Below are 22681 nucleotides of genomic sequence, written 5' to 3'. Positions count from 1 at the left end.
TTTGAACACGGAAAGAAAGAAAAAGACCACTTTTCCAAAGTATCAATGTACTAATGTACGTGTTCATTGTAGTCTACTTAGCCTACTTAGAGCTAGAATATAATTTTATTTCTAAACATTTCTTGAATGTGTTTTCCCTCAAAAGTCTCAGTATAAAAATATCCCTTTGAACTAATGACATCAACCAGTAAGGTGGCATCTTCCAAAATACTGAGGTTGTAAAGTGATCTTGTATAATGCAGGCGTATGCCCTGCATGGTGGTCTAGTTGAATATGTGGATGATAAAAGAGACAGAAATTAAATAGGCTTTATACAGCTCCTAAAGATATCTTCTACAGCCTGAATAGAAGACCATTATTTGGTGAAATGTCACACTCTGTGTGGACTTCAAATGGAGTGAGTTGTCACCTCTAAAGAATTTTCATCCTCTGGCTTACTCCATGATCTACGGTCAACATACCAGAAAAAACCATGAATCCTCCCACGGTTAAATACAAGCCCAATTAAACTTCTTCATTTGAACAGAAGCAGCAGCACCTTCTTTCAGGGGTGACACTCCGTCACATTGACATGAGTTGCTACTCCATGGCAGGACATGTGTCCAGTTTCTTTCAAGTTCTTGCCCTAGCTGAAGCCTGGTTCTCGCCTGCATCTCCCTCTCTCTTTATTGATAACTGTTTCCTTTCTCACATCCCATATTTCTCAGGAGCTGATGTCCCGGAAGGCATCCTTCTTTTCCCCCATTGCTACCCCTCTAACTTTCTAAGTCATGAAGGATCTTATAGCTCATTGGAAAGCTGTTTTGAGTAAATCAGGGAGGCACTGGGCACATCTGGACACAGGAATGACATGATCTGACTTGCTTTAAAAGGATCACTCCAGGGCTTCCCTGGTGGCGCAGTGGTTGAGAATCTGCCTGCCAATGCAGGGGACACGGGTTCGAGCCCTGGTCCGGGAAGATCCCACATGCCGCAGAGCAGCTGGGCCCGTGAGCCACAACTACTGAGCCTGCGCGTCTGGAGCCTGTGCTCCGCAACAAGAGAGGCCGCGATGGTGAGAGGCCCGCGCACCGCGATGAAGAGTGGCCCCCGCTTGCCACAACTAGAGAAAGCCCTCGCACAGAAACGAAGACCCAACACAGCCAAAAATAAATAAATAAATAAATAAATTTATAAAAAAAAAAAAAAAAGGATCACTCCAACTACAATGTTGAGAATAGAGTGAAAGGATGAATGAGTGACAGCAGGAAAACCACGAGACTGCTGCAGTAGCTCCGATGAGAGATGATGTCACCAGCGTGCTTACAGTGGAGGTGCGGAAGAGAGCTCAGATTCTGGGGCTATTCTGAAGATGAAGCCACCAAGATCTTGTGACTAATTATATGAAGTAAATGAAGCCTGAGAGAAATATAATAATCAAGGATGACCAAGCTTTTTGATCTGAGCAACTGAGAAGAAGAAATGGAGTTGCCATCACTCACTTTGGGAAGGCTCGGGTGGATCAGATTTGGGGAGGGGGAACCAGGGGTTTAGTTTGAGACGTATTTAAGATTGAGTCGTCTGTTATATTTCTATATAGTGGACATGCAGGCAAAGGCCATATGAAACTGGAACGCAGGAAACACGTCTAGACTGATAGAAATTTGAGATATAAAGGATTTTCAGAGATAATTTCGATTATATCTAACTTTCAGCTTTAACCGACATCAGTTTATAATCTCACAAAACATGCTACTCCCTTACACCTTGTACTGCTTATAAAATCCATCCTAACCAATGTAGTAATTACCAAATAAGGGAAATATGAGAATTAGTATTTAGTCTATCTAACTGCTTTAACCAAGCATTTTTAAACAGAAAATAAACATTTTCTACCAACCATAATGAAACATTTTTAAAAAATCCTCTAAGTGTATCTCAGTTGATCTTGACTACGGATCTCTTTCATCAGGAGCCAAAACCAGACAAAACTTAACAGTATGAGTAGTTTGATCTCACTGCAGTGGGCCTCCTCAGTTATTCACATGAAATAAAAATCTGGATCAATCTTTAAGAGCCAGTGTCTCCAATCTGGCAGTGCGTCAGCACAATAACTATTTGGAAATTATCCCGTTAACTTGTTTGATTGAGACTCTCAGAACAAATAACTCAGGCTCAAAGGTGGCACTGTTTAAAGAATATTTACTAGATTTTGAACTCAAAGTTCCTTTATTATTTATTAATGGTAACAATGTTTCCTCACTGCTGCTTGGAGGGGGAAACCTACCCTATCTGTACTAAAATAAAATAAAGAACAAATGCTCTAGTGTTGACTAAAACTACTTTATACAATCCCTCTCCCTCCTGGAAAGCAGAACAACAGAAGAAATAATCCTAAATCATCCTGAAGTGCAAATGAGGTTAACTCTTCATGAGGAAGGAGGAAAAAAAGGACAGAATTACTTTATTTTAATAATATGTGGTTCTTATACAAAGTTGATAGTTAAATGAAACAAAATCAAGCAATTATTAACTGACATGAAGAATAATGTGCCTATTTTCCAAAATAACCTCAGAAAACATCTGATTCCTTAAAGAAGTAGAGATGTTCAAACAGCAATCAACAAAATATCAGAAATCCAGCCTAGGCTCTTAGAAGGTCATTTATGTTTTAAGGAAACATTAAAAAAAAAAAAAAAAAAACTAACGCTGATAAACAACAAATGGACAACATTCCAAATGGCAAAATTGGATCTAGAGGTCTTGTACTTTTCTCCAGTTTGGTACAGAATGTGAAATGAAAATATTACTATATTAGAAAATTTTTGTATTTGCCAGTGATTCAAAGTAATGAAAAGACTAAATCTGGCCACCTGACAGAGCTTGCTTTTATTAGAGTATTCTGGCTTGGTAAATTGGAATTTGAGGCAGTTTATCTTCAATGCAATAATACCAGGTTATATGGAAAAAATAATAAAAAGCGGTGTTTCTCCTTCTCTTTGGGCAATTTACTTTTGTGGGCTGAATAACTCACTTCACATGAATTATGCAGTTCCCATTGTCTTATTGGCATAATGGAGGAAAGCATTCACCACCAGAGGATTTACTGATTCTGGGAACCAAAGGCAAAGGATATTTCCTTTGGGATTTGGAGAAGGGCGGAGTATGTTTAGCCATATTGATTTCACAGAACCTAAAATGCATGGCCATTTAATTAGTGTAAAATATATTTGAAAAAGAAGAGTACAACAGAGTTTCAGGAGGTACAATTCCTCACAAACTGAGGTGGACAAAATTATATACATATTTCTTTTTTCTTATAACTGAACTTTTAATTTCTGCCTCAGCCTTCACTTCCCCGGAGAAAAGGAAACTTTCTCTAGTCTCATCCAGATAAACCTGGCTGCTTTATTACCTAAGGTTTATGCTCAGCCAAGCTTGAGATCTTCCTTCTCCTGTCCTTCCCAGAGTGGTGTGCAGTCAGTGGGGTGGATCCACATCTGAGTTTCGCTGTGTCCTGGCCTGTCAGCCCTGAGATGTGCGATCATACCATCACCCATCCGTGCTGTGCACATCTCCACGCGGGCCATTCGGGGCCATGCGGGAGTCCACCGAGGCTGGTCTGTCCACTCTCAGGCTCCAGCCTGCACCACCCCTGCTTCCATCTGGGCCTGCATCCCTGTGCCACGCCTGTGAGCCTTCTTCAGACCATCAGCTCTCAGCATCAGACCCCTGCCTACCTGAGCCACGTGGAAAAATATTTATGTGCTCTATTTCCCCCACTGGGGTGTTCCAAGGCTGCCGCCAGGCCCATCTGCCTCGTTACTCCACGCAATCATCTCTACTCCGCCCTCTCCACCTGGAATGGCACAAGTCGTCTTCTGCCATACTCACGGTTTCCTAGGCAACCATGCATCAGGTAAGCTAACACGCTCTTCTCAATCCCCATGACCTGAAGAGGGCGATCACCTTCTCCCAAGGGTATGGAGGTAAATCTAGAGCAACTTGTACTAGCATCCAACTCACTTATTTAGTAGCCAAGCTTTCCTCACTTTACCATTAATTTAGAGGCTCTTCTCTTATCTCACTCAGCCAATATCTCCTTCTTCCCACAAATTTCTTTTCTTACACCTGGTCGTAGGCTTTAGAAGTGAACAGCCGATGCAGTAACATCAAGTTCTGTAGTTTCTCCAAAGAACCTTCCCCTCCACGCAACTGGGACATCGACGGCCTTAATCCTTGTTGCTCAAATGGAGGAGAATCATGGATTTAGGAAAAGAAAAAGTATATATTTAATACTATATATATCATCCTGCTACACAGATGTTTTTCTATCAATATGTCTTAATGATAAGAGCTGTGGAGACTTCCCTGGTGGTCCAGTGGTTAAGACCTCGCCCTCCAATGCAGGGGGTACAGGTTAGAACCCTGGTTGGGAAGCTAAGATCTCACGTGCCTCACAGCCAAAAAACTAAAACATAAAACAGAAGCAAGATTGTTACAAATTCAATAAAGACTTTAAAAACGTGCCTCACAGCCAAAAAACTAAAACATAAAACAGAAGCAAGATTGTTACAAATTCAATAAAGACTTTAAAAATGGTCCACATCAAAAAAAACAAAAAACAACTAAAAAAAAAAAAAAAAAGAGCTGTGGAGTCAGATGAAAATTATTTTCAGTCCTAGTCACTCATTCAACACAGTATTACATGCCTACTAAGTGCCCAAAAATGCACTTGGCCCTGGGGATGATAATAAAACAAGTATAGCACCTGGTCTTCGTGAATCTTACGGTAACCCAAGAAAATCACAGAAGTATAGACACTGTTAAGGATGGTAATAATGCTCTGAAATAAAGGTAGATGATCCTAATCCCATGCTGGATCTAGAAGATTTGTGTAACAGCGTTACGAGAACTGAGGGATGAGTATGAGCCAACCTGGTGAGGAGGGTACATGGGGGATGGGGAGGAGCCCAGCGTGAGACAGGGTGGCTGCAGACGGGGTGGGGGGTTGGCGATAAGGCAGGACAGGGTTGGAAAGTCAGTGGGGACCAGGCCACGCAATGCCTGTGGGAAGAGGAAGCCCCTGAAAGGTTTTATCCAAGACAGTGACATGATCAGATTTTCACTCTGGTTTTAAAAAAAAAACTCTGGCTACAATGTGGAGAGACTGTGAATAGAAAATGTGATCCTTGCCAGCTCTGTTTCTTCATCTCCAAAATAAAGAAAATAATATGAAGAGTTTGTTATGAGAATTAAACACAATAATGCATGTAAAGTATAATGCCTGACACAGAGTAAATATCCAATAAACGTTATTTTAATGATCAACACAGAACTTTGTAAGACGAAAATCCAGATTATCAAAGTGCATTAAGAAGAAAGACAATCAGCTTTGTAGCCAAATATGCATATTGATAATTATGGGTTTTGATTTATTTGGCCATAAATTTCATAACCTCATCTGACACTTCATTTCTTCAGACAGAATCAGGGATAATCCCACCTATCTTATAGTATTGTTATGAAATACATTAATGTATATGACAATACCTAGCACAGGGCCTGACACAGTCATTCTGAGCAAAGATTTTCTTCCCCTCTCCATTTCCAAAAGAATTAACTCTTCAGGGATGGTCACTTACGAAGCTGTATCATATATAATCCTTAATCAATTACTGCTTGATTTTACTTATTGAGAGATTACTGGTCAGAAAGTATTAATTCCATTTCCCAAAGTCCCTAATTTACTCTAAGTTTACATGGTTGGACAATAGGGTTCATTATAGGAAGAAAAGAGGAAGGAAGGAGGGAAGGGAGGGAGGGAGGGAAGAAGAGAAAGGGGAAATAAAGTGAGTTATCTCATTTTTAGTAGAAAGACAGCCATTCATCTTAAGAGGAATGGGATGACGAAAGGATTAGAAAAAAATGCACAAGTTTCCCCTCAAACCACTTCACTTTTGGAAAGGCAGACTCCTTAGAGCAGTCTTTGACACACAGATTTTTAAACATATTTTTCCAGAAAAATTGTTTAGAGGATAATTTATGGATGTTTTCAAAGCATTAAGTACTTTCATTTTGCTAGTTTTATGGCCAATGTATCTCTTCCAGGAAAGAGGGTGAATACTCAGAATCTTTAACAACAAATCTACTTTTCTGAAAGAGACACTATAATTGAATAAATGGGAATTAATTTAGTCATTGCCATGGCCTTTCCGGTCAGCCTTATACTCTAAAGTATAAATTAGAGTGACAGATGCACTGGAAGTTTTCCACACTGGTTTGTTAAAAGGTGAGTCGCTTGATGCCAGCAATATTGCAAATCAGACAGAGCTGATTTGGCTTTCACAGATCTGTGGGCCAACAGTGAGCATAATTTAGAAGGAAAAGGCCATTCACCCAGTCACTCAGCCATTTGCCCCCTAAAGCTCAGAGGCTGCTTAAATTTCATGTTACTTCTAGGAACGTGGGTCACTGCCAGCCTTCACAGCTATAAAACTGGGGCAAGAGACATCAGAGATTCTCTAATTCAGACAGCTCATTTTCTAAGTGAAAACACAGAAGCATTTGCCCAAAGACTCATGTCTAGTTTGAGAAAAAACTAAGACTAAAACCAAGATAATAACCCTTCACGAAGACAACTAACCAAGCCCAAGTAAATAGATAATAAGGAAGTATTTTCTTGCCTATCATACGCCATATTCTCTAATCTTTAGAACAAACCTCAATGCCAAGTGTTACCATATCCTCAGATCTGAGACTCATCTTTGTTTAAAAAACAAAACAAAACAAAAAAAAACTTTGCATTTTCTGAAGTTGGGATGCATCTTACAATTGCTGAGTACATTTAATACAGTGTCTATTTTTCTGCACTGTTCATTAGTCAATGGTGATTCTAGAAAACACTGAAGTCCAGGAGTCAAGAGAATACAGATCATTTCTTTTACATACAGAGGAAAACTGAGGTTCGTGGGAGCCGTAAGTTCACATGCTAGTATGTGACATAAATGAGGACAGAAAGCACATCCAGCTGACACTGAAGCTCTGAGTTGTTTCACTTCCCTCCACACGCCTGGAAGTTTCCGTCGGTAATAGAGCCCATGTCACTGTATAGGACATTCATCTGTTTGCCCAGAACCCATCCCCCCTCTGCCCTCTTCCCAAGAACGTTTCTTTGAGAAACAACCCTTTCCTCATCGTGTAGCAGCCATGCAGTGTGGATGACGTAAGTCAAGGAATACAATTTCATTCATTTTATCACGGTGTTTGCTGAAGAAATGAGCAAAAGCTAATTGAAAAAGGTGGGTTTCCCCCGGACACAGTGAAAGGCTCAGGTTGGAACAATCAGACTAAAGATCAAGAATTTTGTTAGGTAAGTATGAGGAGCAATCGCCTTCTCCCCCTGAATATGAATGAGGAAGCACATAGCCCTGATTATTGCTGGCAGACGTACCGCCAGCATGAGGGAGACTAGTCTGACAGTAAAGCAGACACGCGACAGAAGGCAGAGACAATCACAGGGAAACTGAGCCAAATCCTGTATTAAACCATGTCTGAAGCCTGACCTGGCTCCGGTGTTGACAGTGATATGACCAACAAATTTCCTTTCTTATTTAAGCCAGTTCGAGTTGAATTTTCTGTTATCTGCAACCACTAAAAGAACCGTATTTCATACATCACCCAGAGTCCAACAGAAAGCCCAGCTGACATCAGACTAGCATCCCATTCCTACCAAATATATTGTCTTTAAGATGCCTACCGCTCAACAAAGCCTTATGGCCCATCTAAGTCCAACCCCAAACATGGAACTATGCTATCCAACATTGTTTCAATAAGCAGATGTACCAGAAAAACATCAGTTTACATTCCAGCGTGGAGCCTATGATTTTAAATAAATTTAATAATCGTGACAAATCTCATGCAAATCTTCAGTAATGATTCCATTTACATAACCAATAGCCAAAGAAGGTATTGTGCTTTCACACACCTCTTACCATTGTTCTATCATAAGATCGAACTACTTTTTGAATCTCCCAACAACAGTAAACAGGGTTAGCTAGGGATAAGGTATTATACTTTTTTGATCCCCTCACATAGTCTTTTGACTTACTCAGTGCCCTCACCCACCGCCCATCCCTGTGTTATCCCCTGCCCAGTGGTCCTCAAGAGCTCCACCGTGGTTCGCTAATCCCACACATCCCCCGCTACGTCTAACTCTTCATCCTCTATTAAAACAGAATGATTTTGTGTTCCACTTGTTTTCAAACGTTGCCTTCAATGTTGCAAGGTGTCAAAAACTTTACATCAATATTTACTGTGTGCTATGAAGTTAATGGAAAACTGTCTCATGGGCCTTCTCACTTCCTCCTTATAATATATATTTATTTTGAGTGGCCATTTGTACATGAGCATGTGTATTTTCTAACTGTTTAGTGATCTCATTGCTAGAAATTTCATTACAGTTAGAAGAGAGAGATGGGAAAACAACATGACTATTTGATAGAATATTTGGATAGTAAGAGGAGGGCCTGATTCATACTTCAGATCACACTATACGAATTCCTGTCGATTATGAGAGTCAGCTCTGAGAAATAAAGAACTTCAGTTTGTATCTCTCGCTCATCAGCGCTGTACCAACTTTTAATGATCTTCCCTATAATGGAATTATACATACGCCTGACGAAGACTTTTTTAGTCAGCTTTGCTGACGTCAGTGGCTTTTAATAACAGGCACTGATTTCCCGCTCCTGTTATGACAGAAGCTGTAGGTTGGCCATAGCTGCAGCAACTCCTGTCAACTCTGCTCAGCTCCATTTGGCTCTGGGCTACAGGTCTTCTCTTTCCAGAACACTGGGTGAAGGGCCAGCTATGTTTGAGACATGCTGTTCTTATGGCACAGAGAAAGAAGAAAGAGCCAAACACACGATGGCTCTTGAAGCTTCTGCCAGAACGTGGTATAATTTGAATCTCACTGGTCAAAGCAAGTAGCATTGCCAAGCTCAGTGTCAACGGAGAGGGAAGGTATATTCCTTCTACAGTAGCGGACACTGCAAAGTATATGGAATTGGTGATAATGTCTAATCTCTCAGAGGGAAATGCGGCTTAAATCATTAGGGACAAAATATGGTCTGCCAGAGAAGGTAAGCAGCAAACTTTTGATCTCCACTTATTTAGTTTAGTTCCCTGTGGCACACTAATTAGTTGTCCCCTGTACTATGTCTCGTTTCCTCCCTGGCACAGCTGGGTTGCCTTTCCCAGGCTCCCCTTAGAGGTAAGGGAGCCACATGACTGAGTTCTGGTGGATAAAATACAAGCGCGATGGTGGAAACCACAGGTAGGCGTGGCCTACAAAACGCTTCCACCTAGAACCCTCCATTCTCTTTCCTCCAAGGACCTAGAGGGGTGAGAGCCACACATGGAAGCAACCAGAGTCTCTGAGTCACTGCTTGGAGGAAACCTGCCCAGAGAGCCCACACCAGACCACCGTGTGGGTGAGAAATCAATTTTCATTGCTTTCAATCACTAATATTTTTGTTGTTTTTCTCAGGTGTTAGCCTCTTCTAGCTAATTCAGAGAAGAAACCCGAAGACCTCCTCACTTTTTCTTTCCATTTCCACATCTTTTTTAAGGAATTGACATTTTATCTGTCTGTGATCTATCCTAAATTACATTTTTTTTTCTTTATTCATTCTGTTTACGTTAGTAGACAACCCAGAGAAGGGACTGTCAGACTGAGAGAGAATGTTTACCTCCTATTCAGGCAACTCCTAGGATCAAGTACATCCATGTGCTATCATGATTCCATCCAGAATGACACTAATCCCTCTTTCCAGTGTAGACAGGAACCCATTTCCTTCCTACCTTACAATCTTTTCTTTTTATAATTTTTTAAAAATTCTTATTTTATATTGGAGTATAGTTGATTTACAATGTTGTAAGAGTTTCAGCTGTACAGCAAAGTGATTCAGTTATCCATATGCATATATCTATTCTTTTTCAGATTCTTTTCCCATTTAGGTTATTACAGAATACTGAGTAGAGTTCCCTGTGCTATACAGTAGGTCCTTGTTGATTATCTATTTTACATATAGTGGTGTGTATATGTTAATCCCAAACTCCTACCTTAAAATCTTGTTCATTAAAGAACTAAGCTAGATTCCCAGGCCAGGGTCTGTTCCAGAAATTGATTTCTCGTCTCATAAGTAGGAAGGAGCAGGCCAGGACACCATCACAAACTGTCTCAGGAAGCAAGAGTTCACACTCCGTGTCACCCCTCTCGCACCTAGTTGCACACTTTTGGTTAAGCAATAAATGAAGGGTGACTGAAACACATATCTCAATCCGTCCTCATAAAAACCCCTGAGGTAGTATGATTAACATCAGAGCAGCTAACAATATATACATTTCACAGTTTATTATGAGAATCAAATGAGTTGATATTTGTAAAGCACTTAAGAATATAAGCAAGAATATATGAAGTGCTATAATAAGCAGCAGTTTGATTTTTCAAAATTATCTCCATTTTCAAATTAAGGAATCTGAAGCTCAGATAAACTATTTTTTAAGATCATTTGGCTAATGACTCATACAACCAGAGCTCAAGTTGGGGTCTTTTAACTCTTTCAACTCAATATTCTGTATCTATGTCAAGCATGTACAGAAATACCTAAAACCAGACTTACAAGCCAAGGTGCTGTTGATTCAGGAACAATACTATTGTCTTCCCAGTTACTAAAGGCCATCTGGCGCCAGGTACACCCAAAACTCCAACCACTACCGCAAGACTGAAACTGCCGTCAACTCTAGACCTCAGCAGATTTAGCTGTATTTGCATGGAGATGAAGACTGACTCACTCTGATGCCATCAAACATACTGTCCTAAACGATCTCCCTGGGTGGAGCTAGGGAGGCCTCAAGGAACCATGTAATGAAATGAAACCCACTGGAAGAAAAGTATTTAAAACAAAATATCAACCTTGGCTCTCTTCCACAGACAGCATGTTAATGAGGTTACCTGCAGAGAGAAGGAACCCAGTCTTCATGCCTCCTGTTTCTGGAGTTCTCTTCTGGGGAATTTCTGCTTTGCCTCTTGAGGCTCATAAGCATGTTTCAAAGTGACAAGGTATATCCTTTTTTTTTTTTTTAATATAATGCTTCTCTTTCCCAAGTGTTTTCCGTGGAGAATAATAAATTTCCTATTGGAAACTGAGACTTGGTGGGAGGCTTCTCAATCTTCTGGGAAGGGGACTATACTATGGAAGTAGGTACCAGGGCAGAGCAAAAAGTTCCACCTCCTGAGCCCAGGGATCAACAGAAATCAAGACTTGCCTAAAGGAAATCAGGTAATTACTCTAATGAAAAAGCAAGAAAGAAATTCACTCTGGCTTTTTTTTCAGGCTCCTTTTGTTAAATAGCCTTAGGAATCTGTATTGGTGGCAGATCTGCTTACCATCTTTCTACCAAATAAAAGAAAAGCAATTCTTACTTATCCAACCTCGTCTCTACCCATTTATCTCTTCACCCACAAACTTCCCCCCAAATTAGGTTTACAGTTTTTGGAAAGCCTGTGCTTCCTCTGGTCTCTTATACATACAGTTTTACCTGCCCAGGGAGTCTCTTTCCCTTCTTTGTCACCTGAAAACTTCTACTCCCCCTTTCGGTTTTGGCTTAAGCCTCGCCCCCATTACCCACAACATCCACACCCAGATGATATCCTGGTAACTTGGTCAATAATCTCTCCTCCCTCTAAACTCCAGAAAGACAGAGCAATATCTATCCTTCTTGTTACCTGCAAAAGACCCTTTAAAAAATATTTACAGAATGGATTAAAAGGTAGGTAGTCAATGGGATAGTAAATTCAAAAAAAATGCTCAAAACATGAATGTTAAACCATGCCATTTAAACTTAGGGTTAATGAATTACAAAAGAGAGTTCCAAAATAATAAAGTTGTTTGGAAATGGTTACTACGTTCAACTGCATCTTGGCAATTTGAAGAGCTCACTCTAAAAATCTGGGACTCAAAAGAGCTTATAAAAGACCTAAGAAAGGAAGAAAAGGAAAAAAAAGATGATGTGCCTGGTTTTCTATTAATATGTGATTTTTTAAAATTCTGCCACATTTTTTAAGCTCTGGTAGTAACGGCATGTGTGTAGGGGAAACTGTGCTGCTTTTACAAGTCTTTACTTTCTGGTTAACAGTGTTCGAAATGCTGAAATCATACTCATATTATATTTAAATACATGGGCAGTAATTTGGCCTGGTTTCCTATTGTAGTTTTATACATCCAGGACAATCAATCACAAAATACAATAAAAAATCTGATAAGAGGGCAAGAAACAACCTTTCATAACAACGTCTAGGCCACATATGATTTGTTTCCTGAAATTGAGGTCCTAAGTGCCAATTCTGTTTTTGACCTTGTATTCATTCGAGGTTTTATGTCTGTACTTGCAATGAGTTGCCCAGCCTTGGTCTTGGTCTCTTCTGTGGCATGTCATTATCTCTTTCTTGTTTCTTTTCTGTTGTTTCAGTCTACGATTTGCTAGGGCTTGTTCTTTTAAACAATTCTGTTGTTATCTGACACAGATAGCTTTTTTCCTAGGTATTTTCTCTCCACAATGCTACTTCCCACCAACCGGGGAATGTGTCACCTGAAATACATGGGCATGTTTTCTCCTCTGATATGGAAAAGAAGAATAGGTACAGCCCGATCCACTAAATCAAATTCAGAAAAAAATCTTTACCTAAAAAAGAAAAGTATGAAAGTTTTCTGTAAATTACCAGTAGGTTTTCTAAATTAGTAAATGGAGAGACTGTTTCTAAGTACAGTGAAATTACACCCCATTTGTCCACAATGGCAGGGAATGGGACACTCCTGTTTTAATGATCTACTTTTTATTTATATATATTTATATATGTATAAAATTGTTATAAATACTAAATGGGTTAAAAGTTTTATATTAATAGGACTATTTTTTAAAACATAATTTCAAAACAGGACTGAACATCAGTTGATCTGTCCCTGTGATCAAGAAGTCATTCAAGTATCCTGAATTCTCTCAGGTAATTATTATGAACATTAATAGTCCTTACACTAAAATATGCAGTGTATTATTTTAATTGGGGCTTTCTGCTTTTTGAGACCTGAACAAATAGGAGTTGACTGAAATATAATCCAGACCTTATCACTTTCTATCCAGATGATATTGCAATAGCTTCTTAATCAATTTACCCAACTTCAGTCTTTCTCTTCACTCTGACTTACCTTCTTTAAGTACTTTTATCATGTTATCTCCTGAGTCCAAAACTTCCAGTGGTCCCCCAGTTTATAACAGGTCCTATCTACTTTGTTTAGTTTTCAAGACCTTCCAAGATTGAGGCCCCTGCTTCCCAGCCTTAATTCCTGATCCGCCCCAAATCATAGTTTAGTTTATCATATCATAGGTATATGTTTTCTAATATTACTCACTGTGATTTCATGTAAACTAAGTAAACTCCAAACCAGCTTCCTTCTATCTACATTATTAGTTCTTAAAAACAAAGACGTCACACATTTATTCCCTTCATGGCACCAAATACATTAATGAATGGCAAAAAAAGAAGGGAAAGCTACTTTCCTTCATGGAACAGATGCCAGACACAGTTCTAGGCCTTTGCAGGCCCATGAAATATTCAAACATATAAAGCATCCAGCACAGTTCTATGCACAGTAAGGGCGCAATACACGTTTATTATTATTACTTTGTTATTTAATCCTTCCAACAAACTTTAAGGAAACACACATGAGGGAAGTGCAGGTCTAAAACAGTATGTGACTGTCCACACCAGAAGGAACAGTGGAATATCGGACCAGATGGCTTCCCCATCAAGTGGCAGACACACAACTCAAAGGAGTTTTAATAAAAAGGGGCTTTACTACTTCAAGTAACAAAGAGTTCAGAAGCGTGTGCTGACTCCAGGACTGGTTAATTCCGTGCCTCAGTGACGCCACCCAAGATGAGGTACTGTCATCTTTCTACTCTGCCTTTCTCAGTGGGTTAGCTTACTTCTCAGGCTACTTCCTCCCATAAATCAAATATACCCACAAATACACCCAACCCAAGCTCCAGACACAGTAACATTCAAAAAAAACACAGACTTCTCAGCAGTGAAAAAGCCTTTCCCAGAAATTCCCCAGCAGCCTTCCACTACTGTTTCATTGGCCAATGCCTTAAACAACTGCAAGGAAAATGGGGTCAATCTTGATTGCCATAAGCCCCAAAGTAGCCAGCACTCTCAGGGGTGGGGACTGAGCAAACTTCCTCTAAGTGTGTGGAGAAGGGGAAATACATGAACAAAATCAGGGCTCTGTTAGGAAAGAGGTAGAAAAGAAGAGTGAATTGATGATGGGGAGAAAAATCAGCAGGACTTGCTGTGGCTATGTTGCCTCAAAAGAGCAAATATTAAGTTAATATTAATTGACCTACTGAACACATCAATATCTATGGTTATTACGACGGAACAGAGAGAAAAAAAGAGGGGGAGAGAAAGAGAGGGGGAGAGAAGGAAAGGGGGGAGAAGGAAAGGGGAAAGGGGAAGGGAGAGATGGAAGGAGGGAAGGTGGAGGGAAGGGAGCAAAAAATGAGGGAAACAAGGAAAGAGACAAGGAAGAGAAAGCCCAGCTGTAGGTTCATTTTGGGTCATGTTAACTGTTGTGTGTGCCACTCTCACAGGCTATGAAAGTAGTTTCTGAAAAATCAGAGCCCTGCAGGAGGGTCTGTATAAACTAGACAGGCTTTTATGGCTAAAAGTGATTTGAATCCCAATAGGGAGCTGACGGTAACCACGTTCAAGAGAGCAGACCATCAGGAGCTAATGAGGCTGTCAGGTCTGGGAGCTAACCAAGGCACAGAAACATGGAAATGATTCAGCAGGAGGACGTAACTAACAAAACAATGCTTCCTTAATAGCAAAGCTACAGATGAGGAGGAAACTGAACTAGTTTCTTTCTTAAAAGAAAAAGGGAAAGTTATCTTTTGCACCTAGAGAGAAAAGATGATTTCCTTAGAGAAGGATAGCAAATAGGGAATGGGAGCTGCTTGATTTAATTAATTAATTTAATTAATTAATTTTTTGCAGTGTGCTAGAAATCCAAGCCGTAACAGAAGCAAAAAAGGTTAATTTAAACAGTAATTCTCGCTGAATTTAGGACAATTTTAAAAATTAGAGCTTACAGAGTTGTGTAGGCTTGTGATTCAAGGGTTATCAAAGGCAGACATGAAATCCAAGAACAATCTGAGCCTTTTCCATAGAAGACACTGCCCACATGTTGAACTGGGCCTTCCTCTTTCTAAACATTATTCTGGATTTCTAGAACATGTATAACCTGACTTGTATCGTAAAAGTAGAAATGTGTCTGTGATGCTATCTTCTGCGTTTAGGGTCAAAAGTGGGGGATCCAGGAAACTGAAGGCCAGGGCACCATCTAAAGGCACCACATAGGAGAGAGTGGCATGGACACATATACACTACCAAATGTAAAACCGATAGCTGGTGGGAAGCAGCCGCATAGCACAGGGAGATCAGCTCGGTGCTTTGTGACCACCTAGAGGGGTGGGATAGGGAGGGTGGGAGGGAGGGAGACGCAAGAGGGAAGAGATATGGGGATATATGTATATGTATAGCTGATTCACTTTGTTATACAGCAGAAACTAACACACCACTGTAAAGCAATTATACTCCAACAAAGATGTTAAAAAATAAATAAAGGCACCACATAGGACATGGACCACATCGGGGGGCACGGGGGCGGGGACAATAATACTAACAATACTAATAATACTAACTAACCTTTAGGTTTTAGAGAATTATATAAGATTTAAAACCCATAGTGCCTGATGCACAGTGCCCACTGTTAGGTATTATTGCATTAATAATTATAAATCAGTCATGAGCTTCCAACACAATAAGGTTTTCTTCCGAGAATGTTGATTCCTCCCTTCAGAGAGAGGTGTAATGAAAGAGTAAATAAGCTCTTCGCAGCCCCTGGATGTTAAATAGGTCAAGATGGCCAATTCCCAACCCTTCTAATAAAATGACAGGAGAGCCGAGAGACCCGGAGGTCATCAGACAGAAATGGGTCTGCAGACGAACACGGCATCATCTGCTCCCCGGGAGACCTGTGGGCACCACAGCATCCCGGACAGTGTTCAGTGGAAGCAGAGATGATCAGATTTATTTGGTGTCTTCATGCTCCCTCGCAGCTGCAACTGGCTTCAAATCCAATTGGCAATTGAACACCCCAGGCAATTTGCATCTCTAGAGAGCAATTTATGGTTAAGTTTCTGCTGAACATTTTTAAGACAATACCTAATGCATCCATCAAGGAACAGCTCTTTTAAAGAAGTTGCTCACCACTTCTAGCATTTCATTAAAGAAGTGAGCTCATGTTTTCATTACTTGCCAAGCCATCTTTTTCGCTTTGAAGAAGGAACCTAGTGCACTAAGTTTCCTATGGTTCTGGAAAACTGATTTCCTCAAGAAGACACAATGATGTAGATGAAACATGGCAATCCTTCCTGTTGTGATCTGAATTCAGGCACCAGGCCATTTAGTGATACCCCCAAATGCATGCCCACAAGTACCTCCTCTGCCCCAGTGGGGAAAGCCCAGGACCTAAGTAAATTGAGTTTCTAGGCAGAAACCTAGGAACCTCACAGGTCCTGAAGATGAATAATTATCCACCAAGAATATCACAGGATGACTGTAAGTAATGTTAGCACTTATGGGTTTTGGAAACATGGCAACATCTAATGACTGACTGTGTCTACACAGGGCTAATGCATTGAATCAGTGCTGCCACTTAAAGTCTGTAAATTTGAGGCAAATTTTTCAGTTAACTCCATTCACTGCCCATAGAAAATTTTAATTCACATTTTAATCCTCCATCTCTAATCATTGACGAGTCCATGAACTAGTACTTTCATTAAAGCCTTTAGTAAAATGTGTCCGAGTTAGCTCAGGCTGCCATAACAAAATCCCGTGGACTGGGAGGGGCTCAAACAATAAATATTTATTTCTCATGGTTCCAGAGGCTGACGTCTGAGATCAGGGAACCAGTGTCACCAGGTTCTGGCGAGAGCTCTCTTCCTGACTTGTGGATGGCCACCTTCTTGCTGTGTCTTCACACAGAAGGGAGAGAATGAGAGATCTCCCCCTTCTTATGAGGCTGCTAATCTCCTCACGAGGGCCTCACTGCCACGACCTAATCTAACCCTAATTATCTCCCAAAAGCCCATCTCCTAATACCATCAAATTGGGGGTTAGGGCTTCAACATATGAATGTGGGGGGCACGTGTTCAGTCCATAATGAATGTATATGTCAATCTTAGCCTAAAAAACAAAAATAATTTTTGAGTCGCATTTTTGAATGCTCCCACCCCTGCTTTTGTGTCCAGATATTTGCATATAAATGTTACTAAACAATCCCAGAGGTGGAGGGAAAGAATCGTAATCGCATTCACTCAATGTGTTTGTTTTTATTGTGCAATGAAGGCATGGATACGTGTTTTCTACCACTATTTTAGAAGGTAATCAGGATTTTCTTTCTATGTGCAGTTTCCTACTTCTGCTACACTTATCTTGCTGGGAATCGCATAATAACTTTTTGTTAAAGTAAAACCTAAATAGAGAAAATTATACCCATCATAAGTATAGAGATTAATGGATTTTCACAAACCGAACCCACTCACAGAACCAGAACACACATCAATGAAATAAAACAGCAGCACAACAGAACCCACTCTGCACCTCCACCCTTCCAGCTCCCACATTCCTTCTCACTCTTCCTCTCAAGAGTATCTTGTATCCCCAAGTCCAACACCACTAATTAATTTTGCCAATTTTTGCATTTGATTAAAAGGTATCCTATAATATTTACCTTTTGGTACCCTCAATATTACATTTCTGAGATACAGTAACGTGGTCGTGTGTTGCAAAAGTTGTTCATCGTCAGCGCTGAAGATTTCATTGTATGAATATATTAAAAATGACTGATCTGTTTTAGTGTTCATAGGCATCTGGGTAATTTCCAATTTGAATAGTACTGCTGGAAACATTATAATGCCTGGCTTTTGGTGAACACACACACACGCTTCTCTTAAGTATACAATTATAAGGAAAACCACTGGTCACAGGGTATGCATATGTTCAGCTGTAGGAGAGGGTGCCAGACAGTTTTCCAGTGTGATTAGAGCAATTTACAACAGTGTATGATGATTCTTCCCCATCCTTGCTAACACTTGGTATATTCTTCCTTCCCCGTTCTACCGAATGTGGAGTATTATCTCCATGTCGTTTTAATCTGCACTTTCCTAATGACTAATGAAGTTGTGCGCCCTTTCATGTATTTGTTGGCCATTTGGTTATCCTTTTTTTTTTTTTTTTTTTTTTTTTACAGTGGTTGAAGATTTTTGCCCATTTTTCTCTTGAGCTTACAGCATTTTTCTTACTGATATCTAAGAGTATTTTATATATTCTGGATAAGAATCCTTTGTCAGTTATATGTGTTACAAATACCTCCTCCAACTCTGTGGCTTCTCCCCGCAACACTCTTTTAAAAGTGTCTTTTGTTGAAAATAAGTGTTAAATTTTAATGTAGTACAATTTATTTTCTCTTCATAGGTCTTTTTTTTGCATAGTAGTTAAGAATGTTTGCTAATGACAAGATCGTGAAGATATTTACCGATGTCTTCTGTTTACAGCTCTCTTGTTTTACCTTTCATATTTAGATTCACAATCTATCTGGAACTGATTTTCATGTCTGGTTAAAATACTGTTTCACATGGATATTTGGATGATGTAGCACCATTTGTTGAAAAGACCTTCCTTTCCCTCACCACACACCAGTGCCATCTTTTCATAAATCAAATCCACCTTCTTGGGGGTCTGTTTCTAAATTTTCTACTCTGCTCCATTCATTTACATATCTTTAACAATACTATACTATCCTAATTACTATAGCTTTATAATGTCTCAATACCTGGTCAATACTCCAGCTTCATTCTTCTTTTAAAAGATTGCCTTGTCTATTCTTGTGCTCTGAATTTTCATACAATTGTAAAATTAGCTTATTAAGTGTTCACACAAACACACACAAGTCCTGTAGGGATTTTTACTATGATGGCATAATTTATAGATCAATTCGTGGAGAACTGACACATTTACAATACTTAGTCTTCCAATCTATGAACACAGCATTTCTTGCCACCTGCCTAAATCTTCTTTAGTTTTTCTCATGTTTTGTAGCTTCATTTTCATTAGTTTTGTTTCTAGGTGTTTGAATTATTTATGTTACTGTAAATGATATCTCTTTAAAAAACCTTTTCATTTGTAAATTTTTTTTACTGACATGGAAGTAGAATTAATTTTATGTTATTAATCTAATTTCTAGCAATTTTGCTAAATCCATCTATTAGTCCCATGACTTTATAGATTCTTTCAAACTTTCTATACATGGCACCACATCACCTGTGAATCATGAAGATTTTCTTTCTTTACCTCTAAACTTCTGAACTTCAAGAAAGCAGAATCATGATCTTATTGGATTCCTTCCCCAGCCAGCAGAGGGGGATCTCATAATACCTGCCCGGTAGAATTTCATCACTGTGATGGATAAGTGAACGCTATGTGTCTTCCACTCTCTTCCTTCCAAATGGGAGTCTGTCTCTGCTCTACCACCAGATGGGGGTGAGGGAGATCGACAACTTGGTTGTGCGTTCACAGGTGGCTTGAGTGGAAGGAGGAACACGTGGACCTGAAGGAGCCGACCACATCTCCAAGAGACTCTCAGCTTTGATCTCCATGCGGCAATTAGATAGTCTTCCTATGAGTTATTTCCCTTGGGGAGAGGGTGTGTGTAACACTGGTGACTGTTCCATATTCCTCAATAGTCTATTCTTTATTGGCCACTGACCTCACCCTGCTTTCCTCTCATCTCTAAACCACTCTTCTCAGCAGCAGCCCTTCCTCTGACCCCCCTTCATAAGGCAGCTCTTCCCAAGGTTTTAACATTAAATCTCCTCTACTTGTGTCCTTCAGTCCCTGCTGTGTTGATCTTATCCTATATTAGCTAAATATCTCATTTATGAAATTCCTAGCTTTAATTTTTTTTCATTGATTTCCAAATTCTACTTGCTGGAGAGATCCCCCTTGAAGGTCAACCAGCATTTCAAAAGCAACCTATTCAATATAAAAAAAATCATCATTTCTCAACAAAACTGTTCCTATTCTTGTATTCCATGCTTTCTAAATGGTGGTACTGTTATTCTCATTTGCAGTGCTCAAGAACCTCTCTCTCTTTCTCTCTCTCTCTCTCATTCTTTCTATTTCCTATATTCAGTAAATAGCCATTGACGCAATCCAAAGCTGAACCCCTGGAGTCCTAGAGTAGGGGAGGAGAAACATGCCTACCCCTGCCCACAGTAAATGTTTGTCACACTGCTATCCCCTGCATTTTAATTCTACCTTTAGCCCTCACCAAATTCTCAATAACTCTCTATGTTGTCCTATACGATTTCTTGGACCATCAGACATTCTGGCACATAATGAAAGCTCTCTGTGTCTTTTAGGTCACAGAACTCCTAAGTGATGGACATTGGAGACTTTCACTAACTTTCTGGCATTTTTTCCAATTCTGAGACTTTCCTTCCTCTATTACATTTCAGTGGAATATTCTAATGAAAACTCTCTTTTTTTCCCCTTGTTTCTGCCTATATTATGCTCTCCACAAGACTGTCTCATCTCCTGTAGAATGAGACGCCCATCAGGTGCTCTAATGTTTCATTAACTGACCCACAGTTGTGGTCCCCTCCCCAGGGGAACAGGCAAAAAACCCTGAACCACTTAAGGATGACTTTCATCCTCTCCCCCTCCCATTTCAGAAGTCCTCCTATTTCTTCCAACATGGGGAAGCTTTGGAGGCTGAAGGAAAATCTAATTTCCAGCCTAACACTTCATCAAAAGCTTCTTTGGCTTTCTGGGTTTACAAACTCATAAAATGCTCACAGTGTGTCTCATTAAAGGCCTGTCTCAGCCTAGACAGCGTCATAAAAAAAAAAACATAAATCAAACATCCTCCAACCCAACAACAACAGAAGGCAAGGGAACTGATCTTTCTTCACTACGTCTCTTTTTTTTTTTTTTAATTTATTTCTTTTATTTATTTACTTTTGGGTGTTTTGGTTCTTCATTGCTGTGTGCAGGCTTCTCACTGCGGTGGCTTCTCCTGTGGAGGAAGGGCTCTAGGCATGCGGGCTTCAGTAGTTGTGGCACGTGGGCTCACTAGTTGTGGCCCGCGGGCTCTAGAGCACAGGCTCAGCAGCTGTGGCGCACAGGCTTAGTTGCTCCGCGGCATGTGGGATCTTCCCGGGCCAGGGCTCGAACCCGTGTCCCCTGCACTGGCAGGCGGATTCTTAACCACTGCGCCACCAGGGAAGCCCACGACGTCTTTTCTTGAAGTGGGAGTAGTGAGAAAATCAGATAACACAATGCAAATCAGAAAATTCTAACATTCTCTCAGCAAAAATGTAAACCACATGACAGCTGATGGTTGTCTCTCGTTCTCTCCTTCTCTCCTTTTGTCTCTCTCTGTCTCTCTGCTCCCCTGTCATCGCTAAATCCCTTCTGCTCTCCGTCTAGCTTTTGTTCTTTAAACCTCTGAGCACCCTCTGTTGTTTCCTCTCTTTCCACACTGTGCTGCTCTCATCTGTCCCTTTTCAAAGACTGCCACGTCTGACGTTTGAACTGCACCAGTTGCCCAACTCTCTAGGAAGCATATTTCATGCCCTACTGCCTGATGAAGATATTTTCTACCTCAATGCAACCCACCTTCTGCCTTGTGTTTCTGTTTTTTTAATGTGTTGTTTTTTATTGTGGTAAAAGTCACACAATATAAAACATACTATTTTAACCATATTTAACTGTCCAGTTCAGTGGCACTAAGTACATTCACATTGTTGTGCAACTCTCACCGTCATGCATCTCCCAAATTTTTCACCTTCCTAAACTGAAACTCTGTCCCCATAAAACACTAACTCCCAATTCCCCCTCCCCACTGCCCCCCACCCCCAGTCCCTGGCATCGACCAACGTACATTCTGACTGTGAATTTGACTATTCTAGGTACCTCGTATGAGTGGAATCAACCAGTATTTGTCTGTCAAAAAGAGTGAAATAAGTCAGAAAGAGAAAGACAAATATCATATATTAACACACATATGTGGAATCTGGAAAAATGGTATAGATGAACCTATTTGCAAAGCAGAAATGGAGACACAGACGTAGAGAACAAACATAAGGATACCAAGGGGGGGGGGGTGGATTGGGAGATTGGGATTGACATGTATACACTACTATGTATAAAATAGATAACTAATGAGAAACTACTGTATAGCATAGGGGAATAAAAAAAAAAAAGAAGGTACAGTCTGTTTGCAGGACATACATGAAGTTAACCTTAAAAATGCACTCCAATCTACATTAGGTGCAGAAAAACACTGCCTTGTGCTTTCCTTGTCCCATGTTTCAACCTTGCTCACAACCACTTCCACCCTCTGCTTCCAGACTGTAAACCATCTGAAAGCAGAGCTGACTGATGGCTAAAGCTTCCACATTATCAAATAGATCGTTTTACCTGTAATAGGGATTCCACAACATTTTTTAATAA

This window comes from Balaenoptera musculus, chromosome 1, assembly GCF_009873245.2.
Source record: "Balaenoptera musculus isolate JJ_BM4_2016_0621 chromosome 1, mBalMus1.pri.v3, whole genome shotgun sequence".
Classification (NCBI taxonomy): Eukaryota; Metazoa; Chordata; class Mammalia; order Artiodactyla; family Balaenopteridae; genus Balaenoptera; species Balaenoptera musculus.
Note: the sequence above shows the minus strand (reverse complement) of the source record.